The 12,645-nt window shown below is 33.2% G+C and overlaps 1 pseudogene; it reads right to left on the bottom strand.

Moving 5' to 3' along the window:
• Positions 1 to 10,236, bottom strand: part of LOC121128846 (enolase-like) — a 115,716-nt pseudogene extending 105,480 nt beyond the window's left edge.
• Between the last annotated feature and the right edge of the window lie 2,409 nt (positions 10,237 to 12,645).

Raw genomic sequence — 12,645 nt, 5'->3', positions numbered from 1 at the left:
ATGGCTTATCCTCATTTGGCCATCTGAGTCAGACTTGTCTAACTGTAAACAGTTAGTTGATTTATATTTAGACATGGAAAGACTTATTACACAAAATGTGAGCTCTATTTATTGTTTGGTAAGGGCATCAAAGACCTTCAGTTATGTCAAATTAGATACGGTCTGGGCGGTTTGACCCTTGTTTTTTGATACAAGGTTGGAAGATATTGGTATTACTTTTCCTCTCATTCCTGACTATCATAAAGTTTTTCATGTGAAGACTAGTAGGAGGACAAATTATATATCAAGAACAGATATGTCGCTATTAAAAAAAACGCTGAACCCATGAGAAAGAGCTATAGTTTTTATTTGAAACTTTAAAGTGGTTGATTTATAATTTCTTGGAAAAAGAACAACATTATATGCGAAATACAGCCCGAACTTTGATTATACCCCTTGGTTCTAAAAATTGGTATACAAATACCCCCCACTATCTGGAAACGATATTTTATTTATTGAAGATCACAATATTGGAATACTCGTAGATATGAAGGATAAAAAATAAAAAAATGCCAAAGATCTCGAAGATGTCATTAAAATAAATATTTATCAATTATTACTATATTTAAACGGGAGATAAAATACTAGGTGAAAATTATGAGTGCAGAGTGCGACAGGGAAATTTTCCGGCTCATTATAATTATTTGTTTACGCTAATTAAGGGTTCAAGTGACATCCCAAGCAATGTTCCGATACATGAGTTTTTTTCTTGTGCATTGTTTTGATTTGATCAAAACCGTACAAAAAAGAGTGAACAGGAATCAAAGAGGCAATGGGTTTCGTATCTCCTCGACGCGTATGACCCAAAAAGAATTTCTAACATTGTTTGCGTGACCGTGAGGACACTCTGGACCATCAGGGTGGCCAATTAGAATCGTAAACGAGTCAAAAGAAAAGAAGAAAGTGGAGGTAAGGGATTGATGCGAGATAAAACTTTTCTCATGTCTCTGGAAGCCAAGATCAACGAAGATCCAACAACATCAATGGGCCGCTTGGCTGACGAGTTTAACGTAGACCACATCAATATCAGGAGGGCAGTTTATGATAACATCGGCCTTAAGAGCATTGTCAGGACTCTATGTTGTGTCTAATAAGAGAATAAGAGGGAAGGAGGCACCAAATCCATGCCGGTGCTTAGCCAGGTTCTGCTCCATGAATAGAAGCCTATTTATCTGCTCCATCCATAACCAGGCACGGACAAAACATTTACTCTTGTATATACAAAAGTGTTCTCCATAGATATCCCGTTCTCTCAGCACGCTCACGGGAGAAAGGAGAACACTACTCCTCATAGAGGTTTTAGGAACGTGAGCACCCGTGCGTTACTGGGAGAAACATCATTCACCCTGACAGAGGTTTTAGGAACGCGAGCACCCTGCCAGTTCCTGGGAGAAACATCATTCACTCTTATAGAGGTTTTAGGAACACATCTCACCGACAGGATGAAGACCTTCGGGCTTGAGAGATATAAAAATGTCCTTGAAGAGTCATCCGTCGACTGTGAAAATCTTCTCAGACAAGAAGATATTCTAGTATACAGGACATAATCTGCCGCATTTTAAAGACGACATTACTCCATTAGCTGATGTCTGATCTGTCTGTTTTTGGTGTTAAAGTTTTTCCGGGGTCATAGGCTTCAGTTATTGTTTATCATTTGTAGCGATAGTATCATTTTAAGTGGCCAAGAAAAGTCATTATGTTCAATGAGAGAGATCATAGGTGCGCTGCTATTCAGATTATGCTTAGTTATCACATAAAATTAAGCAATGCTGACATCTCTGCCCTTCTGTCAATGCCAGTTAGAACGGTCAGAAGTCTCAGGAAGCAGCTGGAGGAGTCATCGGACCCGATGGACGTTGTTGACAGAAAGAAGAAGGAGGAGAAAAGCACCAGGATTGTCCGGGACGTCACCTTCATCATCAAGGTCAGGGGCATCATCGATGAGGACCCCCAGCGTTCCATGAGAGCCATGGTGAAGGATCTGGGCGTGGCCGAGTGGACCGTTAGGGCATGTGTGAAGGAGGACTTAAGGTATAAGTCCTACAAGTGTCAGACAGCCCAACTTCTGACTGAAAAGACTCAAGGGTTGCGGCTGTTGAAAGGTTCAGGCTGCTGAACATCTTGAAGAACCCAAAGTCGCCAAACCTGCTCTGGTTCTTCTCGCTGGATTGCTGTGAACAACAGAAATGTGCCCAGAGTCATAAAGACCAAGTTTCCGGCCACTGTCATGGTCTTTGGGGTCGTGCCAAGTGAGTGTCATGTCATGCCACCCACATCTTCGAGATAGGCCTCAGGGTGAACACGGACATCTACCTGCAGGTCCTGGAGGACGTTGTGTGGCCGTGGACCCAGTCTGTTGTCAGAGACAGGCCATGGATGTGACAGGACGCAAGAATGGCTGAAAAGCAATGCTTTTGCGTTCGTACCCTTTTCCTCTTGGCCTCCCCTCATCACTGGATGTGAACCCGTTGGACTACTTTGTCTGGTCCTACGTGGAGAACATGACCAACCACTCCTCTCATAACACCAAGCAGTCTCTCATCACCTGCATCAAGGAGAAATTCAGTGAAATAGAAGCAGCGTAGATCCAAAATGCCTGTTCTTAGTTTCTAAGCCGCATTGAGCGGGGGTTGGCCGCAGACGGCGGCTACATTGAATAGATAGCTGCTCTATATCCTAATAAAGATATTCATTTGTATTTTATCAATAAGCATTATAAAATAAGCTTGTAGTTGTTGTTTTTTTGAAGCGGCAGATTTTGTCTACGCACCCTGTATATATATAGATATACTAATGAAAAATGTTGTTTTCATGTCCATTCAAATTAACATAATGCATCGTTCTCAGAATTTGTGTTTGGGGTGTAGCGTATGTCATATTTTAACTACTTTCTTTTAAGAACATCTTTATTCTTGTTTTTTTATGATAACCATTTTGTTTAGGATGGGCTGCAATGTAACAAGTTTAAGAGATTACGTCATTGGCACTTTTAGCCTTTTTATAATATAGTGGAATTGCATCTACTGGTTCCAATATTAGTTAAGTAAAGAATCGTTTTAAATATGTCAGTAGTCAGGTACCACCAAGCGGACTTGGGATCTAAAACTTGCAATAAATTTAATTTTGATTTTATCCCCGTTTTTTTAAATTAATTTGATTCATTTAGCAACCAAAAGACAAACAAAAAAAATAAATACACGTTTTTTCCCCCCATGTTTCTAAGTGTAAAAATTTCAGAGTAACAACAAATAAGGCATCACATGTGCGATCTCCACTGTGCCGGTATCAGTGGTATTTCAATCCAAACTGTCTACTACATCAAGAAATCCATTACAGGCATATACAGCTAAGACGATCATCAATTTATGTAGCAACAATATGACTGACTTCTGGCCGGACATCAACCACCTGGATTACAGAGTTTTTGATGTATTGTAGAAGAATGTCTGCTGCACCTCTCATCCAAGTTGCGATCACGACAGCGTGTTACCCTATGGATACGGCCTTAATTGTCTCTTTCAATGTTTCCTTTATCAATGATACATCCGATTTTCATCACTACCATCTGTCATGGCCAGTGAAAGAGGACATTTTGAATGAATAATATAGGTAAATTTAGTATCTAAACATTCCACAACAATCACGTTTTCCGTAATTTAGTCCTCCTACTTCAATTTTTGGGTCCCAACTCTGTTTGTAATAATGATATATAGAAAACCCATACTTAAAACTAGTCAGAATATCAAACAAAGTTAAAAAATATGAATGTAATCAATTCACTTATGAAAGACTCAAACAGAGTAAACATATTAGCATAAATGTAAGTAATGAGACATCCTAACATTAAATGAAGGTTCAAACAAGTATTTTAAGTATTTACATACATAGGATGAAGTAAGTTATGATGAATTAGAAATGCGATAAACAAAAATAAAAATCTCTTGGTTCATTTTGCTGATATATCAGATATTCTCTTTTTTTTTTCAATGCCGTGACCTCCATAAAAATATGATTTACTATTTATTTTATATTGTGATACTTGCTTATAAAATATATATATCAATTCAAACATAACTATTTATGAGTTAATTGGTTTCTTTATAAATATATGTATATATTAATGTTTTGATTTAATCCAATACATCATTTTTGGTGTGTATGGTTCAATTTAATTTTTTCAAAACCAATTTGGACCGATATTTGGTCTCTACCATGACGTCAGTCTGTGGACCGAAGCTAAATTGTTTTCAAATCATGAACAATATCTTTTAGTCTCATTCTATGTACTAATTTTTTTCCTTGTCCTCACTTTTAAGTTGTACAATTATTATTTATTGCAAAACATTTAACCCCATATGACTTTATTGTTCCAATGTTCACAACTTTTTAGCACATGACATCATCAATAATTCATCTGTAGAATCGGTTTAGACCGTATTTTATATGAGACTGATTTTCACATAATAGCTTTTAAAAACGAATTTTTCTTTGGAACCGTGCAAGACCGAACCTCCTTAAACCCTCCACTTGTGAACATACTCCTAAGTTCTCTTAAGTGTAGATCGCTTAATACATGCATCAACTACATAACAACTTTAAAGTTACTTTACCTCCAAATAAATTAGTATCATGCTTCAATAGAATGCTCATAAGTGTGCATATGAATTGGAACAATAAGTATTCATTTAAATTGCAGCAATCCAAGACGAATTATCTCCCCTTCATTACCAAGAAAATTATTGAACAGATTTAATTCTAATGAGTGTTCATACTAAACAAATTAAGTGGCTAATACAATCTCCCCTTCCCTTCTAAGTTTTAATAGTAGAATAAAGAATAAAAAATGTTGCTAGGCAGAAAAAACGGGGAGGAGGAGGAAGATTCATAAGTTTATTTTTGTATATATATGACTATTATGTGCCTTCCCGTTCCACGGATGCATGGGGCGGGGACACATTTGGACACAAAATGGTGGTGTTCAAATAATTTAAAAATTCAAAAAAATAATGTTATTCATAACTTATGTATGTTTATTTGAATCGAATGTTTAAGTAACCAATCTATTCCAGAACAATAGTTAAAAGCCCAAGAAAGCAAAAAAAAATTGGGTACCCTCCTGGGTTCGATACAAAATTAGGTTATGTTCTACAGTATTACCCCTAAACAGGTATTGTATACGGCAACACTCACATAGTTACACTTGCTTTGAAGACAACCCAACAAATAGCAAAGATACCAAATTATCAGTAGCTTCGTAACAATCCACTCAGTATGTAACTAAACCAAATATATGATTAATAACTTTTTTGTTGATGTTTTTTTTATCACAAATAAAAAGGATATTATAATAACCTTTATAAATTAAACCCTGTTCAACCCCATGTCAATAAACTAACCTTCTCCTAACTTGCCTAAAGTAAAGATCGCTTAATACATGCACCAACTTCATAATAATTTTAAAATTACTTTACCTCCAAATAAATTAGTATCCTGCGTAATATCCAATGCTTCAATGGAATGCTCATAAGTGTTCATTTGAATTGCGGCAATAGGTAAGTGTTCATTTGAATTGCGGCAATAGGTAAATGTTCATTTGAGTTGCAGCAATCTAAGACGAATTAACTGGTGAATGCAATCTCCCTTCATGTTACTACCTACAAAATTATTAAAACGATTGAATTTTCATTAGTGTTCATCCCAAACGAATTAAGTGGCTTCAATTCTTATTTTTTATAGTAGATCGAGCTTGAAGAGAACAAAAACTGTTTCTAGGGTGTTAAAACGGAGGAGGAAGATAGATATGTTTCTTTTTGTATATATCAGATATTAAAATCCTAAACAGGCCTGAAACCGTTTTGTTTTTATGGGACAGAACATATTCTGTCCTTATAGGGAGTAGGCTAGTTTATTGACATGGGGTTCAACAGGGTTTAATTTACAAAGATTATAATAATAAATAATAAACTTTTGTCCCAAAAATTGTTTTTTTATTTTTTGTCGAGAAAATGAAAGATTTTGTCCTCTTTAGCCATTTAAAAAAAATAATTCCGTCAAAAGTATCTACATATGTAATGAAAGTTTTTAAGCTTTACTAGCCCTACCTGATCTACCTACCCTTTGTGGTTCATCACGGATAACCAAAACTATATATCGTGACTAAACAATGACTACGTAATCAAAGTCCGTCCAAATTTACGATAGTGTTTTTTAGTCAACTAGGGGCTCTCAGGATAGCATAAATTACTCTATAATTAACATAAGTTCATTTTTTTAATTGAATTTAAAAGATAAATTCTGCTGAAGAAAAAATTATCAAAGTTATATAAGCTCAAAATACAACTCTGAAGTACAGTATACAAGAAACTTTAACTTATTTTCGAACTTTTCTTCACATATTTTAGTTTTTTTAAAGCATTTTTACAACATTTTGCCATAAAACGTAACTATTTTCCGACCTTTACGTAACAGTATTATGTTATTAGGGAGAGGAAGTTAAATACTTACGCATATAATTGATACACATAGGTAATTATCAAAAAGTACAATACATAGCCATCTGGCCTAGTGTTTATATATCTATTCATTTTTTAGAAACATTAATGGAGTACCCATTGAGGTTTAATTTGTATAATTCTTTATAAAAAATTAGAATTTATGATTCTCATCTTTTAATTTATTAATATTAACTGACGAGAAAATAATGAACAATTACATATTTGTAAATTTAGGATTTATAAAAAATATCTTTTAATGGGGGAATAAAGATTTAGAAAAACATTTATCCGCATTTAATGTTGAATTTTATGACAGTTCCCTTTGATTTATGTGTAAAATATATGTACCATTATGAATTATTTGCAAATTAAATGCTTCATCAACACATTTCAATCCATATAGTAGTTTTATGATGAATATTATTCGAGACCAAGTGATGTAACGAAGCATTAGTGGATATTGTAAAGCTACGGGGGCTCCTTACCATTAATTAATTTTATTGTCCATTTTTAATCCTGAGGGGTCCATGTTTAATCTTTTTTAGGGATCCCGGACTTTCAGTTACACTTCTGTCGAAACCAAGACTTTGATAGATTACGTCCTATAATTTTTTTTTATTTATTTCAGATAATTAAAGTTGTATCAACCGGATGTAAATTTAATTATCAAACACTTGGATTAATAAAACATTTTTGTGTGTTATCTCATAAACATTTATGGCTAGACTGTTGATATTTTGACATATTCAATAAAAACTTTTATGTAATGCTTTATATTACATTCAGTATGAGGACCTCCGACTATAATAAGGCCCTTTAATGGGCCTAGAGGTGACAGGCAGGTCTTAATAATATAGCTTGGCTCCAGTTTGGCCCAATCTTCAGGGATTTGTTCCTTAAGGACACTCAAAATTGGTGCACGTTTAGCAGAGGCCCTGTCCTCAATACGTAACCGAATGCTGTACTCAAGGGTCTGAGATAAAGAGGAGATAGAAATAAAAAGTACTTCTATCAATAAATAGTATTTTTATCCAAAAAATAAGCATTATTTTTTAGAAGTATGAACACAGGTAGAGTGCTTTTATTACAATTATACATTTTATGGGACCCACAGTTTTACACACTTTAGAATTGGTATACAGTTTGCCTGTGATTTAATAAGGAAGTTTGTTTTGCCTTTGGATAAAATGTTTTGAGACCTGTATTAATTTTTTATTTGTAAATCCAGAAAAATATTTGTTAAAAAAATATTTTTTACAAAATTTATGGATCGTGATTCATCATACCTATTAAAGATCGTTTAAAAATATTTGCTGGGGTGTCGACAGGGAGTGAGCTGGAGGAGTTTGAGCCCCACATCCAAAATAAAATCCTGCAAATTGATAGAACTTTTTGGTTTTATTTAAATATTTTTCATGAACTTTTTCATGAAAACAACAAGAGCGAAATATTAAATGTAAAAACCAAATTTGCAACTTAATCGATCTCATAGTCAAAGAGTTGATACTTGACTTGGATTCGATAGTGAAGTCACATGACTGAACTTGTATTCTAAAGCTATTTTATATTGAAATCTTGGAAAGACTATTGGCCCTATATTGCAATTATGGACTTGAAATGAGCCGAAAAAAAATTGAGTAATCAAACTGGACTCAAAGAGGATATTCAAGTAATTGGACCTGTGAGAAAGTTCTTGAGACTCTAATAAGATTATCATGATAAAGATTTTTTTTTTCAACATTCTTTATTTGGTTTATATATTAAATAGAACATACATATATAAATAAACCGGAGCAATTGCGTAAAAAGTACATAAATAAACATTATAGTTTATACTTAATGCTCCGGGGTAGAATTTCAACTAATATTCTAAATATCAATCTTTAAAAAAACAACAGTAAACATGCAAATTAACAATTAAAATATATATTTGTTCAAATTTCTTAAGCCCTTTTTTAAAATACTTTGATGATTCCGTGAAGTTGATGGAAGGTAACGGATTTCTTCCCCTGTAAAATTCCATGACTCATCTCCTGAGTCAGGAATTTTCATTGTGAAAGAGACATAGAGGGCTGAAGCTGCCAAGATGATACCTCTCAACTCATCTTCCCAAATAGGCTGATAGTTAGTTGGTCGGCTGGTGATGAGGGCTTTACAATTCAGAATTGCAAAGTCCAGAGCCCTTGTTACCTCAGAAGTTCCACCCTTTTTCTTTGAAATTCCAAAAAGAACAAGACCTTTAACATATTTTTCTTCCCCATTCGTCACCCCTTTTAGATTTATAGATACAAAATATTTTAGGATATAGATGGTAGGGCAGTCGACAAACGCATGAAGTATGTTATTAGAACTTTTCTGCATCTAACTAAAATTTGAGAGGTTGTAACCAAATCCAATTTATTTCATATATATTCATTAGTATTTGATGTAATGCCTAATTAATAATTAAAAATTCAATTTCTTTACGTTGACTTCAATGTCTTTGCTATTCACTCATCAAAGTGGATATCTAACCGTCTTCTCCATCAAAATCATATTTATTTGGATTTCTACATAAAATTAAACGATCATATTTAATTGGTGAATGGTATTTAAAAGGGAAATGAAGAAAAAATACCTCATGGTGTTAAAGTTATTATGAATATTACTTATCAACTCTGAAGTTTCATATTAGGTATTTCTTCAGAATCCATTGCTTAAATAACCCATTTTCTTCATTCAAAGGTCAAATATTTTTCATATTAGTCATAATTGCAAAAAGAAAGTATTGAAAATATTTTACAGACTTGATACATAAATATAATACGTGGTCCGTCAAAAACATAAGTAAGCTAGAATTATATTTGTCTAAATTGAATTTGAAGTAAATCTGTATTTTTGAACGAAGATTTAGATGTATGTGTATCAACCAATTATTCAAACTTCATCAACTATTCGCTGCAAAAATCTCTTATGAAGAAAAAAAATCCATGTCATCATAAATTAATTAGAATTTGATAGGTTTTATATACAAAGGGCCATATATGGAAATTAAGTCTAATAAATTAAATTGAGGTTTTCAATTATAGTTAATACTGATGGGTGTCTCAAGTTGTCCCAGAAATTTGAATACTTTCCCTAAAATTGGTCAAAATATGTTAGAGAAATATTGGGATAGGAATGTAATAATAAGCAATTTTGCTGATTATTAATAAATTTTATACTAAGACTCATTTTAAATGGGAGAGCTTGATTTTGTTTATATTAGCTCTTTTAAAATGGAACAGTTATTTTTTTGTTTGCATCTACTGATTTTGTATAAATTCACACGTGTATAACGAAAAAGTTCAAGTATGTAAGACAATTAGTCACTAAATGGCAGACAAAATTCAAACAAGAAAAAAGATGGTAATGTGTCCCTGATTTGGGTCTGTTAATTTGAAGGATTGCCTGGAGATTGCTTCAGTCGAAATTGACGGTTGTAATGGTTTTCAAGCGTTCTAAGAAGACCAATACATTGGAGGAAAAGTTATAAGGCAACAAACCAAAGATAACCTGGACCACTAGGCTTAGCAAGTGAAACAGGGAGAAGATCTGGAGAAACCTCAACTGCAGCACGCGTCAGATGGTCAAACACCATGGAGTTCACTGGGGGACCATGCTGAGGCGGGTCAAATTTGACCTGAACATGTATGTCTATAAGTTTCAGAAGAGCCATGTGCATTCTGGGGCCACAAGTCAGAAGAAACTGGAAGATTTTTATTTTTTTATAAAAGGAGTTGCGTTTTTGAAATTGACCATAAGTGCTCTGGACGCACGAAAAACTCTCCATAGTGAAGAGGGTCTACAATACCTAAAATTATTACAATTTGTCTGTTAGCCTGTAGGGCTTATATTTTCACTTTCGGAAACTATTAAACGGCAGCGCACTGATCAAGTCATGGTCTTGGATTTTGGCACAAAACCTCTTTGACGGTGATTATGGCCAATCTAAAGATCAATTCATGGGACTACATGGAGATGATGGAAGAAAAAATCCTTCTCTGGTAGAACAGCGAGTATTGGAAGCATGGGTAGGTAAACTTTTGGACATGAAGGTGATTTTTGTTAGCTTGGCAATCTAAACAGTTTTTATATTTTCCAATTATTGTTAACAGATTATCGTTAAAACAAAGATTCTGAGCAAGTCGTTACAAAACCACAAAGACATTTTAGTCAGCAGCATTAACCAGATAAATCGGTAAGCGGCATGAATACTGATAGCATTGTAAAATCTCAAATAGCAATACTACCATAGCTTGTCACAGGTTTTCAATTTTTTTACCTTTTAGATACTGAAATACACATGTTGGATAAATGCAGATACATGTTGTTGTTTCTACAGTGCACATGCTTCCACACCCTTAACTTGCTCTACATTCTTGAAGTTCAATTCTAACGTTTCTTATGAATGTGATCATCTATTCTTCTATAAATTAAATAAAAAAGTTAATTTTTGTCTTTGATAATGTAGATATCAGAGTATTAATCAATGGCAGTTGTGAAACCCTAAGCATTTTTTAGTGTGCGATAGTTTTTGTAGTTGGAAATGTAAACAGTATTATATAATTTCCAACTAATGTTAACAGATTATTCTTTAAAAAAAAGTTTCTAAGCAAGTACTTACTAGACCAGAAAGACAACTTAGTCAGTAATATTTGCCGATATCAAATAAATCGGGAATATGGCCAATCACTGAGTAGTTGCTCATTAATCGATGCATCCCTTCTATATGAATTAAATAGGCCATGAAACAATTATCCTGTTTTTTCAAAAAACATTTTTTAGACAGATAGAGAGAAAGACAGTTGCACTTGGGTGAAACAGCGTGTACAACAGAAATAATCAAAAGTCTATGCAATTGACTTTTCGATTACTCTTTGTGTTGGATGAAATACCAAATAATCACCAATCCTCTCACAAACGGTTTGGAAGATATTCAAAGGAGAGGCTATGTTTCTTTTACAAGGTTTGTAGAGAGAAGCCAAGTCACTTACTTGTAGAATATGAAGAGAGAAGACAGATCCATGATAAACTGTCCCTCAAATTAATTCGGATGTTCAGAACAATCTTAAAATCGAGTCCCTTTTCTTGTATACAGTTAGTTTTTACTTTGTTTGTTTGTTGTTATTGGGTTTGTTGTTGTTTTATTGATTTTTTTTTGTTTATTACACACATATCATATATTCATAAGTATCCTTAGTACTAGAGATGGATGGATATCCCCAAATCCCCAATTTTAATCCCTAAATCCTTTTTTTTTTTTTTTTTTTTGATAATTACTATGAATGAATGTCTGTTTTGTTTTTACTTACAATGATTTATAATGTTGTTTTTTGGAGATATCTATATCGACGTTTTCCTATATGAAACCAGACCAACATATTAATAAAGTTGTACCTAGGTACAAAAAATAATGGAGACATTGGACAATTATCCTTTTTTGACTTTTGTTCATGATTGTTTTAATGTTGACTTATCACATATTTTTAAAAATAATAATATTTGTAAAGCCCTTGAACACATTGTATATCATAAGCAATTCCGAACTCCTCATCATAGAAAAATAAAATTTCCAATAACAACAATAATGAATCCTTAAACCCACGTTTGTCTTATTTACCTCTAAAGACATTAAATGGAGATATTTATCCCAATGATTTCATTTTCTTTATTTGAAAGTATATGTATGTAGATATCTAATAAAAAAACCATTCAAACGAGTAAAATTCTTCTCCATTTCAAATTAGAAAAATGAAGAGAAAAAAATCCAACTTGATGCATATTTGGACAAATTTATGAATACTTTTAAAAAACATGAACAAATGTATGCTTTAAAGAGAAAACAACGCATCAAATTAGTAATAAATTCAATATATTTTACAACTTTCATTTAAGGAGACGTTTTCATTAAGCGCATTAAAATTTTACATAAATTTCATTATCCTGAAATTACATAAATAAACAAATCTCAGCTTTATTAACTTAATCCTGCATTTTATCTTCTAAACGATCCTTAATAAAATCAAAAAAATCTCATGATTAAATGCAGTTCTTTTTCAAAGGCATTTATAGAGACATTAATCCAACTTTT

Source organism: Lepeophtheirus salmonis, chromosome 14 (genome assembly GCF_016086655.4).
Source record: "Lepeophtheirus salmonis chromosome 14, UVic_Lsal_1.4, whole genome shotgun sequence".
Taxonomy (NCBI): Eukaryota; Metazoa; Arthropoda; class Copepoda; order Siphonostomatoida; family Caligidae; genus Lepeophtheirus; species Lepeophtheirus salmonis.
The sequence above is the reverse complement of the archived record's forward strand: the minus strand, read 5'-3'. Positions and strand labels throughout refer to the sequence as shown.